This window comes from Urocitellus parryii, chromosome 10 (genome assembly GCF_045843805.1).
Source record: "Urocitellus parryii isolate mUroPar1 chromosome 10, mUroPar1.hap1, whole genome shotgun sequence".
NCBI classification, from domain to species: domain Eukaryota; kingdom Metazoa; phylum Chordata; class Mammalia; order Rodentia; family Sciuridae; genus Urocitellus; species Urocitellus parryii.
The window spans coordinates 25,232,440-25,247,749 of NC_135540.1; positions in this window are offsets into that span (position 1 = coordinate 25,232,440).

Genomic DNA, 15,310 nt, shown 5'->3' on the forward strand with positions numbered 1-15,310 from the left:
GTTAATTATAGCTACTTTTGTTGTTGTTGTTGTTGTTGTACCAGGGATTGAACCCAAGGGCACTTTACCCTTGAGCTACATCCCCAGTCTTTATTATTTTTTAATTTGGAGACAGTGTCTTGCTAAATTGCTGAGGCTGGTCTCAAACTTGTGATCCTCCTGTCTCAGCCTCTCAAGTCTCTCTGATCCAGTTTATAGTGACTTTATAACATGTGCTACAATTGCTAAGTCAAGTGTCATTCTAAAACTTAAAGTTATTTGCTTTAGTTATTGATAGTCTTAGTAAGCCAGGTATGCTGGTTTGCACCTGTAATCCCAGAACTCAGGAGGCAGACCTGGAAAAATCCCTTATGTCTAGGAGTTTGAGACTAGCCTTGGCAACAGAGCAAGACCCTATATAAAAACTAATAAATTCAAACAGAATAGTCTAAGTATTTTCACGATCGTGCTATCTCCCAGGCTACATAGGGCTCCAAGGTGTTTCTCTATGTGGTGCTGGGGATTGAACCCAGGGCTCACAGATGCTCAGCAAGTACTCTACCAGTGAGCTAGACTAGAGTAGATGGTGGGCCATCCAGAGGAGTGTGATGGGAAGCCATTGGAGGGTCTTGAGCAAAGAACAGAGTATGCTAAGAGTCTTTCTGGATGCTGGGTTTAAAATAGATTGAAAGAAAGGCAAGAGTCAGAGTAAAATGCCCAGTTAAAAGAATCCAGGCAAGGGGCTGGGGCTGGGGCTCGGTGGTAGAGCACTTGCCTTGCTTGTGTGGGACACTGGGTTCCATCCTCAGCACCACATTAAAAAATAAATAAATAAAGATACTGTGTGTTTATCCACAACTCAATAAATAAATAAATAAATAAAAAGAATCCAGCCAAGAGATGATGATGGCTTTCATCAGGTAGTAGGAGTGGAAGTAGTGAAAAGGGGTTAGATCCTGAATATGTGTATATTGAAGATAGGCTTTAGGTATGGGATACAAAAGAAAGAGAGGAGTTGAGTATAATTCTAAAGCTAAGTTCTAAGCAGCAGCAAGAATTCGGTTACCATTACTGAGACGGGGAAGGCCACATCCTGCCATGAATATAAGTCAAGGTTTAAAAATGTTGTTGTTGTTGTTGTTGTTGTTATACTAGGGATTGAACCTGGGGTACTATACTATTGAGCTACATCTCCAGCCATCCCCACCTCCCCCACACTTGGAAACAGGGCCTTCTCGTTGCTGAGGCTGGCCTCTAACTTAGGATTTTCCTACTTCAGCCTTCCAAGTGTGTATGCCATCATGCCTGGTTAAATATTGTAATTATTTCTAAATAATGTTTCTTTTTTTAGTATTTATTTTTTAGTTGTAGTTGGACCCAATATCTTTATTTTACTTATTTATTTTTATGTGGTGCTAAGGTTTGAACCCAGGGCCTCACATGTGCTAGGCAAGCGCTCTACTGCTGAGCCACGATCCCAGCCCCATAATGTTTCATTTTTTTAATTGAAATATAACTCTCTCTCAGTATCCACAGAAGATTGGTTCTAAGACCTCCTCTGCAGACTTCAAATCCCTTATATAAAATGATGTAGTATATGTGTACAACCTATCCATCCCCTCCCATATACTTTAAATCAGGTCTAGTTTACTTACGACTAGATTAATAGCATACAGTATAATGTGAATCCTACGTAAATAGTTGCTCTGCTGTATCATTCAGGAAATAATGATAGGGAAAACGTCTGTACATGTTCAGCACAGAGGTAATTTTTTCTAATATTTTCGATCCTTGATTGGTTGATTCTGGGGATGCAGAACCTGTCGATATAGGGGGGGCCAACTGTGTTTCACAGTAAGAGCTAATTGTTTCTACCTGTAAAGCAACTTAAACCAAGGAATCATTTTTTTTTATTCATGATAAGGTAATAAATGAAAAAATATTCACAGTTGTTCTTTTGAAACCCTTCTAATGGAATTGTGAAGTGTAATTTGCAAACTTCCCTCCAGTTGAGCTGCTTAAGTCTTTGCTGGCATATCGTGGGTGTTAAAGTACTGGTGATCCATGCTGGTGCTGTCTGTATAGCACTTTAATTGTAGGAATTATCTCTTGGCCTATCTATCTTCTGATTTTTAATTATCTTCAGAGAGAATTATACATAGAATTTCCACAGCGATTACCCACTGTCCTAAACCTGTTCATTATGACGTAAATAGGACAAGAATGTGCTCTCCACCCTGCTTCTTAGGGTATATTACACTTCACTGTCCCTTTCTATTTCTACAAATAATCTAGATATAAATATATATGCTCTTCTCTTCCCTTTTCTTGAAAAATCAAACTTGGTTTTTGGGGCTTTGCTCTTCTTATTTTGAAAATGGTTATTGGGCCTGCATTTTATTCTAGTATTCTTTAATAGAAGTGCATTGTTTGTTTCTATAAATTTCCTTTTGTTTTTAAGATTTTAGAACACTGTTTTTACTTCCTTGGAAAATATTGGCCTGTTTTACTTTTGTGGGGGGGGGGGTGGGAAGGTGGGGTGAGGTGGTGGGACTGGGAATCAAATCCAGGGACTCACACGACAGGCAAGCGCTCTATCACTGAGCTACATTCCCAACCCTTTTTATTTTATTTTGTGACAGGTCTTTCTAAATTGCCAGGCTGGTCTCTAACTTGTAATCCTCCTGCCTTGGTTTCTCAAGTAGGTGAGATTAGAGGCATGTGCCACCACACCCAGCTCTTTTACATTCTTTTTTAATGGATATTTATTTATTTATTTATTTATTTATTCATTCATTCATTCATATGTGGTGCTGAGGCTCGAACCCAAGGCCTCACACATGCCAGGCAAGTGCGCTACCACTAAGCTACAACTCCAGCCCCTCTTTTACATTCTTTTAAACCTTAAAATCAATATGAAATCATATGTTAAATTTATGAGAAGTGAGGAAGTAATTTGATTCAGCCTCATGTCTAATTCAGCAGCTTATACCCGGTTCATTTTAAAAATCATTTCCATTATCAGGGAGCCCACTGCATTATGTTGCAGTCCATTCATTTCTTTTTTTATTTTTAATATATGTTTTGTTTTATTTATGATTAGCATCCATTAATTATACATATTGATGGGGTTTGGTGTAACATTTCCACATGCATACCGCATGCACTAATCAAATTCAGCCTCCTTTATGTCCCCTGCCCCTTCTTACCCTTCCCAAGATTCATTTCATTTTTGAAGAGATCTAATTGCCTGAAAGTTCTTTCTCACAACTCATTAAACTTGGCTTTCCTAAAGCTTCTATTCACATATCCCTAGGGCTACAAAAAGCACAACTGCCTTAGATTCAAATATCCAGGGTTATATTCCCTGGTCAGTCAGTAACTAACTGTGTAACATTAGGTCAGAATCATATCCACTCTGAGGCTCATTTTCTGTTGTGGAAAATTCTGAAAGGGTTGGACCATTTAATCCCTCTTACAACTCTTAAATGCATGGTTTCTAATAGCTCTTCAATGGAATCTTAAGACATCTGAAAGTAGTCTTCACGTTCCCCCCTAAATATACGTTTTCCCCACCCTAATATCAACAGTTCCCTCTGTGATTAGCCCCTTCACAATCATTCCTGCCCACCTCTGGATGTGCTTGAAGAGTGGCCAGAACTGACAAAGATCAATGTTCCAGATGGCGCCTACCTTCCATGTTCGTGGTACTCTACCATCCTTTATTAGTTACCAATTCCTGAGTAACCAATCACCTCAAAATTTAATAGCTTAAAATAACAACATATATTTATTCCCTCTTAATTCTGTGGGTCAGGGTCTCAGGAGGAGCTTATCTGAATAACTATGGCTCAGGTTTCTCTGAAGGTTGCCATTAATTCATGGACCAGGGCTACAGGCATCTCAGGACTCAAGTAGGTAGGAAGATCCCTGACACTCACTCTCATGACTGCTGGAAGATCTGACCTTCTCACTGACTATGAAAATGAGGGCCTTAGAAACAAAAATAAATAAACTGCCGACCTCAATGACTACCCAGTGTAGATGTCTACATAGGACTGCTGTCATTATGTATCATGGCAACTTTCTAACTTTAGGTCAAATAAAGAGAGGGAGGGAGGGAAAGAACACAGAAGTCAAAGTTTCTTTTAATATAACCTTAGAAGGAATATGTTTCTGCCATTCTCTATTTATTAGAAGAGTTAGAAAACTGGGTCCAGTCCACAGGGTTACACACAGACACTAGAGGCTTCTTGCTTCAGTCCTGAACAACATCTTTCTTATATATATATATAAGTTAGACACAATATATTTTTTAATTTATTTATATGTGGTGCTGAGGATCGAACCCAGGGCTGCACATCTGCTAGGTGAGTGCTCTACTGCTGAGCCACAACCCCAGCCCCTGAACAACATCTTTCTATAAATGCAGCCTAAAGATTACATGATGATTTTGTGCCAATGATTCACATTGAGCCTCTAGTTAATAAAAATTACAAAAAAAAGTTTTGGCTTGTTTTGTTTTTTGTTTAAGAGTAATTGATTTTGCAGTTAATTATTTGAAGTTAAATGCAGGGCATTATCTCTAAAACATTTTTATTCTTTACAAAATTTTTTTGGTACTGGGGATTGAACCAGGGCACTCTACCACTGAGCTACTCTCCCAGTCCTTTTTATTTTTTTCTTTGAGACAGGGTCTTGCTAAGTTGCTGAGGCTGGTCTTGATGTAGCGATCCTCCTACCTGGGCCTCCTGAGTTCCTAGGATTACAGACTGGCACCACTGCACCCAATGTATCTCTAATACAATTTATTTCATTTGTCTCTTCTAAAAATTATTTCACATATCTTATAATATAAACCCCTACTGAGAAATAGGGAGTTTACTAAAACACATTGTTTCAGTTGTTGACCATCTTACTCTTGGTAACTCCTGTGATACTCCCTGAGGGTGGAGGGGTTTAGAGTGGTATAATGAGTAATTGTGAAATACCTATTAAGTCTTCCATCCCATTGTCTCGTACAACTATAATATAGCAATACAAAACATGGAAAAAGTCTTCAAGATCTCTTATAAAACTTGATAAACATTCTTTATTAAATAATAGATGATGGCTATACATTTTTGTGTCTATGTTGCTTCACGACCCTTTCTGAGTACCACATCTTACAGGAACTGAATAGTAGTTAATTGGATTTCTTTGAATTACTTAAGGTCACAGTTTATTTGTGATACAAAATACTCTTTTTCTAATCCAGTTGAAGTAAATTAGACATGTACTCTACTTGGAGATGTACTCTCTACTTACTTGATTTGCTTTTTTGTTTTGTTTTGTTTTGTGTTTTGTCAAGGGGTCTTCTGTGGTGCTAATGGTGGTCTCATCTCCTAGACTCAAGGGATCCACCTCGGCCTCCTGAGTTCTGGGACAGCAGGTTCCTATCACCATGTCTGGTTATTGATGTGTTTTCCAATTAAAGGGTTAATTTTTTCAGTACTGGGGATTGAACCCAGGAGAGCTTTACCACTGAGCTACATCCTCAGCCCCATTAATTTTTTTTTTTTTTAATTTTGAAAGAGGGTCTCACTAAGTCACTGAGGCTGATCTAGAAGTTGTGATCCTCTTGCCTCAGCCTCCTTAGCTACGGAGATTATAGTTGTGTACCACCACACCCAACATTAAAGGGGTTTAGTGTATAAAGAACATACAAATAAAGACAAAGTTGATAATTTTTTAGGATATACAATATACATATCTTTAAAAAATCAGAGTACCCCATAAATACTTAGAATTTTATGTATCAATTAAAATGTTTAAAATTTTTCTAAAGAAGTTAGGCTTGGTGTCACACACCTGTAATTCCAGCAACTTGGGAAGCTGAGGCAGGAGGATTGATACTTCAAGGTCAGCCTGGAAAACTTAGTGAGACCCTGTCTCTAAATATAAATAAATAAATAAATAAATAAATAAATAAATAAATAAATAAGGCTCAATGGTAAAAAGCCCCTGGTTCAATCCCTAGTACCAAGGGGGGGGAGTTCTAAAGAGACAGGATAGTTATTACCACCCCCGCCCACCCCACCACCCCACCCCGCTTTTGGTATTGGAGATTGAACCCAGGGGCACTCTACCATTGAGTTACATTCTTAGCCCTTTATATATATATTTTTTATTTTTGAGACATGATCTCACTAAATTGCTGAATCTGGCAATTTAGAACTTGTGATCCTCCTGCCTCAGCCTCCTTAACTAGTGTGCACCACCACATCTGGCTGTCTTTTCACTTTCTTGACAAAGGGTTGGTTTTTCATTTTTTTTTAACTAAGGTTTTTTTTTTTTTTTAATATTGGTGATAAATTGCTTCTTTTAGAAAACTCTTGGAAATCTGGGTACAAGATAATGTTTCCCTAACACATACTGAATAGTCTCATAGAATTTTATAGCAAGTAGGAAAGTAATTCAGGAGGCTATTACAAGAAGAATAAGAGAAACTAATTGATAGTTAATTAAAAGGAAAAGTATTTTCATGGGTAGGAAATTAAATTCCATAGAGTTAATACTTTAGAACAAGAACTTCTAAAATGTTTTGACTTCTTTTCATATCTGATTGCAAGGGGTTTTTATACAAAACACAAGCCAGAAAAAAAAAAAAATCTGCACATATTTAAACATGACTAAGTGGAACTGAAAGGAAACCAGAGTTGCTTATTTGGGTTAATGGGTTGGTGTCTATAAATGACAAATGACTATATTAAAGAAGTTATTAACTTCGCATGTTAAATGATTTCCAGTGATACTTTAATTAACAAAAGTTGCTCTTGAAATAAACCTTTCCAATTAATTTCTCTTCTCTTTTTGAAAATCTTTGGTTAAAACTAAATTCAATATGCATCTGCAACTTTTATAGATGTTCATTCAGAGCATACAAAGTTAACAGCTTATAAATTCTCCTTACTTCAAGGAAGAAAATGGGCATAGAAACTGTACAGCACTCTTGTGGTCATTCCTGCTAAAATTCTTCTCCAGCAATTTTTGGGCTATTTATTTCCCTCCTATAAATACATTCTACAAGAAGACACTGAAAGAGAAGGAATGCGTCAGAAATTGTAGTGAGTAGGTGAATGGGAAACAACAGGGGAGCTCTGGCAAGTTTGTAAGTGGTCTCTGAAACTTGGGTCATTAGCACTGACCAGATGAAGGGCAATGTGGAGTCAGAAACCTACTTAAGCAGTCTAGACAAAAGAACTCAGAACTTAAGCAGAGCTAAGTAACAGAAGACACAAGTGGCTAGCAGGGCATTGACGCAGTTTTCGCTTTTTTTCAGGGCTGGGGAGATCACATGGCGCCTCATGCGTGTTAGGCAAACAGTCTGCCCTGAGCTACACCGTCAGCCTACCTGGAGTTTTCATATGCTTAAGGAAAGAATCAAATTCTCAAACCTGGCCTGAGTCTCCAACAGATAACCTGGCTGAAAAGAAGAGAATAGCAACTTTTGAATTAAACTAATCTTGACAAGATGTTGAAGACTGGGTGCCTGGTAGAGTTGTTAAAAATGTAGAGTGCAAGGATCTGAATTGGATTCCCAATACTACCAAAAACAGAAACCAAACCAAAGAAACATAACATCAGAATATAAATTGGGAGAAACCTGTGTTTTTCAGAGGATTCTCTTACCACATTATTGGGTTAATGGAAAGCATTGGATGAGATAAAGAAAGCTTTTCTTTTCCCCCTCCCTGGTCCCAGTATTGAACCCAGGGGCACTTATGTTGAGTCACATCCCCAGTTCTTTTTTTTTTTTTTTCTTAGTTGTAGATGGACACATGCCGTTATTTATTTATATGTAGTGCTGAGGATCAAACCCAGTGCCTCTCACATGCAAGGCAAGACCTCTACCACTGAGCCACAATCCCAGGCCCCAGCCCCCAGCCCCAGCTCTCTTTATATTTTATTTTGAGACAGGGTCTTGCTAAATTGCTTAGGGCCTCACTAAGTTGCTGAGGCTGGCTTTGAACCTGGCAATCCTCTTGCCTTAGCTTCTGGAGCCACTGGGATTACAAGTGTGTGCCACTGTGCCCCAGCATCTGGGGAAAATCAGTGTTAGCAAGTAGCATTACTGTGCAATAGTGAGAATGAGTTGGTTGTAAATAATTAGTAACACCTGTTCACACTCTGAATAATACTCAAACAATAAGGAATTTATTATGTCATAGAACAAGGAAGTTCACAGGTAGGACAGTGTTGATTCTCGGAGTTGCATAACAATGTCAAGAAAGTACCCTCCCTCTACTCTGTCATCCTCAGAAACAGTTTCATCCTCAAGCAGTGGTGAAATAAACTCAGAAATCCCTGGCATTATAATCCAGATATACCAACATCCAGAGAAAGAAGACCACTAGTAGGAGTTAGAAAATATTTCTAAGAACTGGCAAAAATGGTCACATACCGACTCTGGAACCAATTACTGATCAGGAGATAGATGGAGCACTGGGATGGAATGAATGTCAGCATATCAACCATTGTATATTCCGTATAATCTGCTTTAATTTTTTGTTGGGATTTCTTTACTTTTTTCCTTCAATAATCTAGAATTTATTAATTACTAATTGATATCAATAAAGAGACATCAGCCAGGGTTCTTGTTAATTGTTGATGGACTTTATTTTATTTACTTATTTATATGCAGTGCTGATAATCGAACCCAGTACCTCACATGTGCGAGGCAAGTGCTCTACCACTGAACTACAACTCCAGCCCCTCAGTTAGGTTTTTTTTTCTCTCTCTCTCATATTTTGGTAAAAAACAAAAAACCTCTATTTTTTCCCCTAAGTTCTGGACTGAGGTGATAATCCAGGAGGAAACGAACATATGAGTACTTGGCTTATAAACCAAACTCATAAACTAATGAAAAATGTCTGGAATATAAGTGAATTAACTTGAATTAGGGCATAAATATATGGAACAGTTTAGTCATGTGTATTTGGTGTGGTTAAGGTTCAAAACTAGTACTTTAAATACTTATTATTTGAACTCAACGGAGCAAGGGCAGGTTAAGAGGGGGCATTGTCTTTCTGGGATTGACAGGTCATAATGACACTTTATGATTTCTTAAAACAAAATTGCCACCTTTTTTTAACCTTTATTTTATGTATTTATGTGGTGCTGAGGATCAATCACCAGTGCCTTACACATGCTAGGCAAGCACTCTAGCACTGAGCTACAGCCCAGCCCCACTGTAGTTTATAACAGGACCAAGAAATTAAGGGCTGATGAGGGCTGTTCACTGTCTGAAGTGTTACAGTTGGCATCTTTCAGGTGAACAGTCAGTGTCTCTGGATGCCAGCATGCTGTGTGAATTGTGAAAATTGAGGAAAAATTGTGTGAATTGAGGAAAACGTTCAGCCTGAAAGAAGTGACGAGGTTAAAGAAGTTGAGTCCCAGCTGGATGTGGTATCGTGGGTCTGTAATCCCAGCTACTCTGGAGGCAGGAGGATTGCAAGTTTGATACCAGCCTAACAACTTGGTGAGATCCTGTCTCAAAATAAAATAAAAAGGGCTGGCAATATAGCTCAGTGATAAGCACCCCTTAGTTCAACCCCCGTACTACAAAAACAAACGAAACAGTTTTTAAAAGTGCTGATTGTCACTCACTAAATAGATTTCATGAACCACTAATGCGTCCAACTTACAGTTGAAAAACATTGTTTTAAGGTAAATGGATAAGGAATGCCTGGCTCTCTTAATACAAATCCCTTACAAACTCCATCAGCAGGAATGGAGGGAAGGGGATGGTGGACAATGACTAGAGGTGATTGGGCTTCTTAACCCAGCTTTGGTGTCCTTCCCTGTAGGAGTTGCTCACAATTCTGCCAACATCAAGCTGGCCTCAAGGAGACCCACTCATTCCTTTTAGCCTTTGGTCCAAGATGAACAGAGCTCTTACTGTACTTTCCTGTGGTATAGTTAAGTCAGGTTGAAACATTTAAATAAGCTTTCACCGAAGACTCAGGGGTAAGAAGAGAGAAATCAATGAAAAGAGAAACGTGAACCTAGATACTCTGTTGTTAAGACAATGCTCATTCATCTCCTCTGGTGTCTAGCTCTGTCCTGCAGAGGTCATGTTTTCTTTTCCATCCTGGTGGGCCCTGGAAATGAGTTCTCAAGAGAAGAGAGTGACTCCCAGATAAATGCCTGCAGTTCCCTCGCCTGGCCTCCCAGTCTCTGCTTTCCAGTTAAGTTCCCACCTCTTTTCTGATACTTATCAAAATAAAAGTCCAACTCTTTGTTGGAGGCTCTCACACCCAACCTCAGAAGCATGACCTTGCTGTGTGGTTTTACCCTTCTCAGGCTGATGATTGAACAAAGCTTAACATTCTTAGACAAGATATAGAAGCTTTTTGGTGAGTTTCCAAAGGACTGATTAAATATGTTCAAACCTCCAGGAAGCTGGTGAGTTTACACTGGCCATTCTGAATAACAACTATAAGCTTAAATGGATTAGTGGTATGATTAGGGTGGCAAAATACCATGTTTCTCAATTAAACTTTTTTTTTTTAAATATCTTTATTTATTTATATGTGGGGCTGAGGATCAAACCCAGTACCTTGCACATGCAGGGTAGGCACTATACCATTGAGCTACAGCCCCAGCCCTAAACTTTTTCTTTATTAAGAGCACACAGGCTTTGTACTGGGGAACAAAATTGTTATATTGTGTGCATGTACCAGTATATAAAATGAATCCCCTACTATATATAATAACAATGTAATAATAATAAGAAAAATAAGAATAATAATAATAGCCCTGTCTTTAGAGTAAATTTAAGTTCAATTCCCTTATCCTTAAGAACAAATGATCAATAAGTGACAGCTGCTGCTTATCTTACGTCAAAGAAAGCAAACTTTGTAAATGCCTGTAACAACAAAGAAAAAAAATTTTTAGGCTACCCAATATTTCCTGGTCTGATATCTTTCTTGGGGGAGGACACTGCTAAATATCTTCTGGTCCCCTAACTCCAGCTGCAACAGAAATAGAATTATAGGTGTAGTGTACATAAATGAAGACAAAAGGGCCAGCCACAGGCTTCTACAAGTTTCTTTCCATTTCTACCATGACCACTCTAATTTAAGGCTTTAAGGGGCTCAGTCCAGTTCCTGCCAATCAAGCTTGTGATTCCAGATGGTTCTCCTGAAGACAGATGGTTCTCCTGCAGAGCACCTGTAGCCCTAGCTTTAGGAGACTGAGGTTAGAGGATTACTTGATCCCAGGAGTTTGAAACCAGGGAGACCCCTGCCTCAAAAAAAAAAAAAAAAACAGATTTTTTTTTTTTCCTAAAGCAAAATTCCTATTGTATTACTTTGCTGCTCAATAAACTACTCTGGCTCCTGAGAGCCCACCCAGAAGAACCCCAAAGTGTATAGTTTGGCATGTTGTACATTATATAAAGTAAAATGCTCTAACTTGCTCTACTGAAAAGAAAATTTAACAACTCATTTCTATTGTTGAAGTCAATATATTGTTCTTTGCATTTGGAAAGAGATTAAGTCCAGTGTAGTGGCGCATGCCTATAATCCCAGAGGTTCTGAAGGTTGAGGCAGGAGGACCATGAGTTCAAAGCCAGCCTCAGCAATGGTGAAGCACTAATTAACTCAGTGAGACCCTGTCTCTAAATAAAACACAAAATAGGGTTGGGGATGTGGTTCAGTGGTTGAGTGCCCCTGAGTTCAATCAAAGAAAGAAAGGAAGGAAGAAAGGAAGGAAGGAAGGAAGGAAGGAAGAAAGAAAGAAAGAAAGAAAGAAAGAAAGAAAGAAAGAAAGAAAGAAAGAAAGAAAGAAAGAAGAAAAAAGATTGAACTTAAAAACAGCTCAGCGGTAGAGTGCCTGCCTAGCATATGCAAGGCCCTGGGTTTGATCCTCAGCATCACATAAAAATAAATAAATAAAATAAAGGTATTGTGTCCAACTATAATGAAAACAAAAATATTTTAAAAATTGTTGCTAAATGAAAAAATTGAGATGCAAAAAGCCACATAATGTGTGATTTCATTAATTCATTTATTGAGCAGTCCTGGGAATCAAACCTGGGTCCTTGATAATGCTAGGGATGTACTCTACCACTGAGCTATATCCATAACCCATGATTCCAGTCATTGAAATATTCAGAGTTGAGGCTGGGGCTGGGGCTCAGTAGTAGAGCCTCATGTGTGAGGCACTGGGTTCAATCCTCAACACCACATTAACAAAAATAAATAAATAAATAAAGGTCTCGTGTCCATCTACAACTAAAAACATTGAAAAAGAAAGAAAGAGATATCCAGAGTTAACAAACCCTTAAAGACAGAAAACATGGTTGGGGGTTTAGCTCAGTAGCAGAGTGCTTGCCTAAAACGCATAAGGCCCTGATTTCAGTCCTCAGCTTTAAGTAGAGGGTGGGGACAAAAGGAATTGGGTGTTGCCTCTTCTATTTTTTTTTTTTTTAAGAATTCATGAATTATTTATGGTCTTCCCACCAGTGATGCCAAATGGGCTTTTTATTTTTTCCTTTTTCTTGTGGTTAGGATTTTTTTTTTTAAATTCTAATTCAAGCTCTTTGTTACATATATTCAGATTGTTTTCTTCTTACGTCAGTTTTGGTTGTTTATGTCTTTATAGAAACTTGTTCATTTTATCTAAAATTGTCTAATTTTTTGGCAAATAGTTGTTCATAGTATTCCTTTACAATCCTTTTTATTTCTGTAAGGTCAGCAGTAACATCCCTTGTTTCATTCTATTTCTAGCAATACAACTTTCCTCCTTTTCAAGGGATCCATCTAGCTAAAGATTGGTCAATATTGTTGATCTTTTCAGAGGACCAGATTCTACTTTGCTCATTTGTTCTGTTGTTTTGCGGTTCTCTATTGCAATAATTTCCTGTTCATTCCTTGTTTCCTTCCCACTGCTTGCTTTAGTTTGCCCTCTTCTCCAACTTTTTCTTTTAATTGGTACTGGGAATTGAACCCAGGGGTACTTTACCACTGAGCTACATCCCCAGCCTCATCTATCTATCTATCATCTATCTAATCTTATTTGTTTGTTTGTTTGTTTGTTTATCAAACTTGGGGTCTTCCTGCCTCAGCCTCCTGAGCTGCTGAACTACTACACCTGGCCCCTTTTCCAACGTCTTAAGGTAGAAGTTTAAGTTACTGTTTAAAGATTAGTCTTCCTTCCTTCTTTCCCTCCCTTTCCTCCCCCAACCCCTATGTTTTTGGAGGTGCTTGGGATGAACCCAGGTAAGCACTATACCATTGTGCTATATTTCCAGTCCTTCTTCTCCTCCCTACTTATTTTTTTATAAAAGCGTTATAGTTATACATAATAGTTGGGTTAGTTGTGACAAAATCATACATGCATAGATTTTTTTTTGGGTGGGGGGAGTGGTTACTGAGGATTAAATTCAGGGGCACTTGAGCACTGGAGCCACATCCCCAGCCTTATTTTATTTAGAGACAGGGTCTCACTGACTTGCTTAGTACCTTGCCAATGGTGAGGTTGGCTTTGAACTCTCCATCCTCCTGCCTCAGCCTCCTGGTTGCAGGATTAGAAGCATGTGCCACCATACCTGGCCTGGATCTTCTTCTTCTTCTCTTTTTTTTCTTTTTTAAATATTTATTTTTTAGTTGTAGTTGGACACAATACCTTTATTTTATTTATTTATTTTTATGTGATGCTGGGGATCAAACCCAGGGCCTTGCATGAGCTAGGTGAATGCTGAACTGATGAGCCATAACCCCAGCCCCATGGATATTCTTTATTAATATAGGAATTTTAAAGTATAATTTTCCCTCCAAATATCCCTTTACTATATCCCTTATGTTTTGGTATTCTGTACTTCATTTTCTTTTTTTCTGTCTCTCATTCTCATTCTTATTCTTCTTCTTTTTGGTACCAGGGATTGTATCCAGGGACATTTAACCACTGAACCACATTCACAGCCCTTTTATTACTATTATTATTACTATTATTATTATTATTATTAATATTAATATTTTTAGTTGAACATGGACACAATATCCTTGTTTTACTATTTATTTATTTTTTGTGGTGCTAAGGATCGAACACATGAGCAAGGCAAGTGCTCTAACAATGAGGCACAACCCCAGCCCCTTCCCAGTCCTTTTTAATATATTTATTTTAGAGACAGCTACTTTACTTAGGGCCTAAGTTGCTCAGGATGGCTTTGAACTTGCGATCTTCTTGCCTCAGCCTCCTGAGCCACTGGGATTCCAGATGCGCACCACCATGCCTCGCTCATACTTCATTTTCATTCATATCAAAGCATTTTCTAATTTCCTTTTTGATTTCTTCTTTTTTATATATATCTTTATTTTATTTATTTTTATGTGGTGCTGAGGATCAAGCCCAGGGTCTCGCACTGCTAGGCAAGCACTGTACTGCTGAACCACAATCCCAGCTTCTTGATTTCTTCATTGACCTTTTAAATATTTAGGAGTGTGTTACTTAATTCCAACATATTTGGGTTTCCTCAAATTCTTTCTGGTGTTGATTTCTAATTTCAATCCATTTTTATTATAGAATCTGCTTTGTATTATTTCTATTCTCCTATGTTTATTGAGGTTTAGGTTACAGCTTAGAATAGAGTGTGTTCCGTGAGCACTTGAGAAGCTGTGTATTCTGCTGATGGCTGAAGTGTTCCTCACACATCTGGTAGTTCGTAGCAGGTCTTCAAGCTTACTGTGTCCTTGCTGGTCTTCTACCCAGCTGTTCTATCCATTCTTTGAAGTGAAGTTTTGTAGTTCCACTCTTGCCTGTTTCTCCTTTCAGTTTTGTTGGTTTGGCTTGATGTGTTTTGGTGATCTGTTGTCTCCTGCTTTTGTGTTTATAATGGTTACATTTTTCTGATGGACTGACCCTTGTATTAATGTGAAATGTCCCTCTAAGTAGTCTTTGTGCTCCAAGTTGGGTTTGTATTCCAGCTCTACACCCTCAGATGTGTGATTTGGGACAAGGTACTAAACCATTGAGTCTTATTTCCTTCTTTAATAATCCTACCCTATAGCTGTTGTGAGGACTAAAAAAGATTAAGCAAGATGTTTTAAACAATTCTGCTAGGTGAAGACTTTCCACAATGTTAATTTTCTTTCCCATTGCTAAAATATAATAAAATCTTCTTTAGATCAGAATAAATACTGTTTGCTCAGTATTGTATTTTAAGTGTAACAACCAGAGGCTTAAATTACTTAAACCACTTCTCATTTTAGCAATTATTGGGAAGGAGAAATCCAGAAACAGGAATAGGAATACAAAAATGAGGTTGTGTTGTAATTCAGGAGTGAAA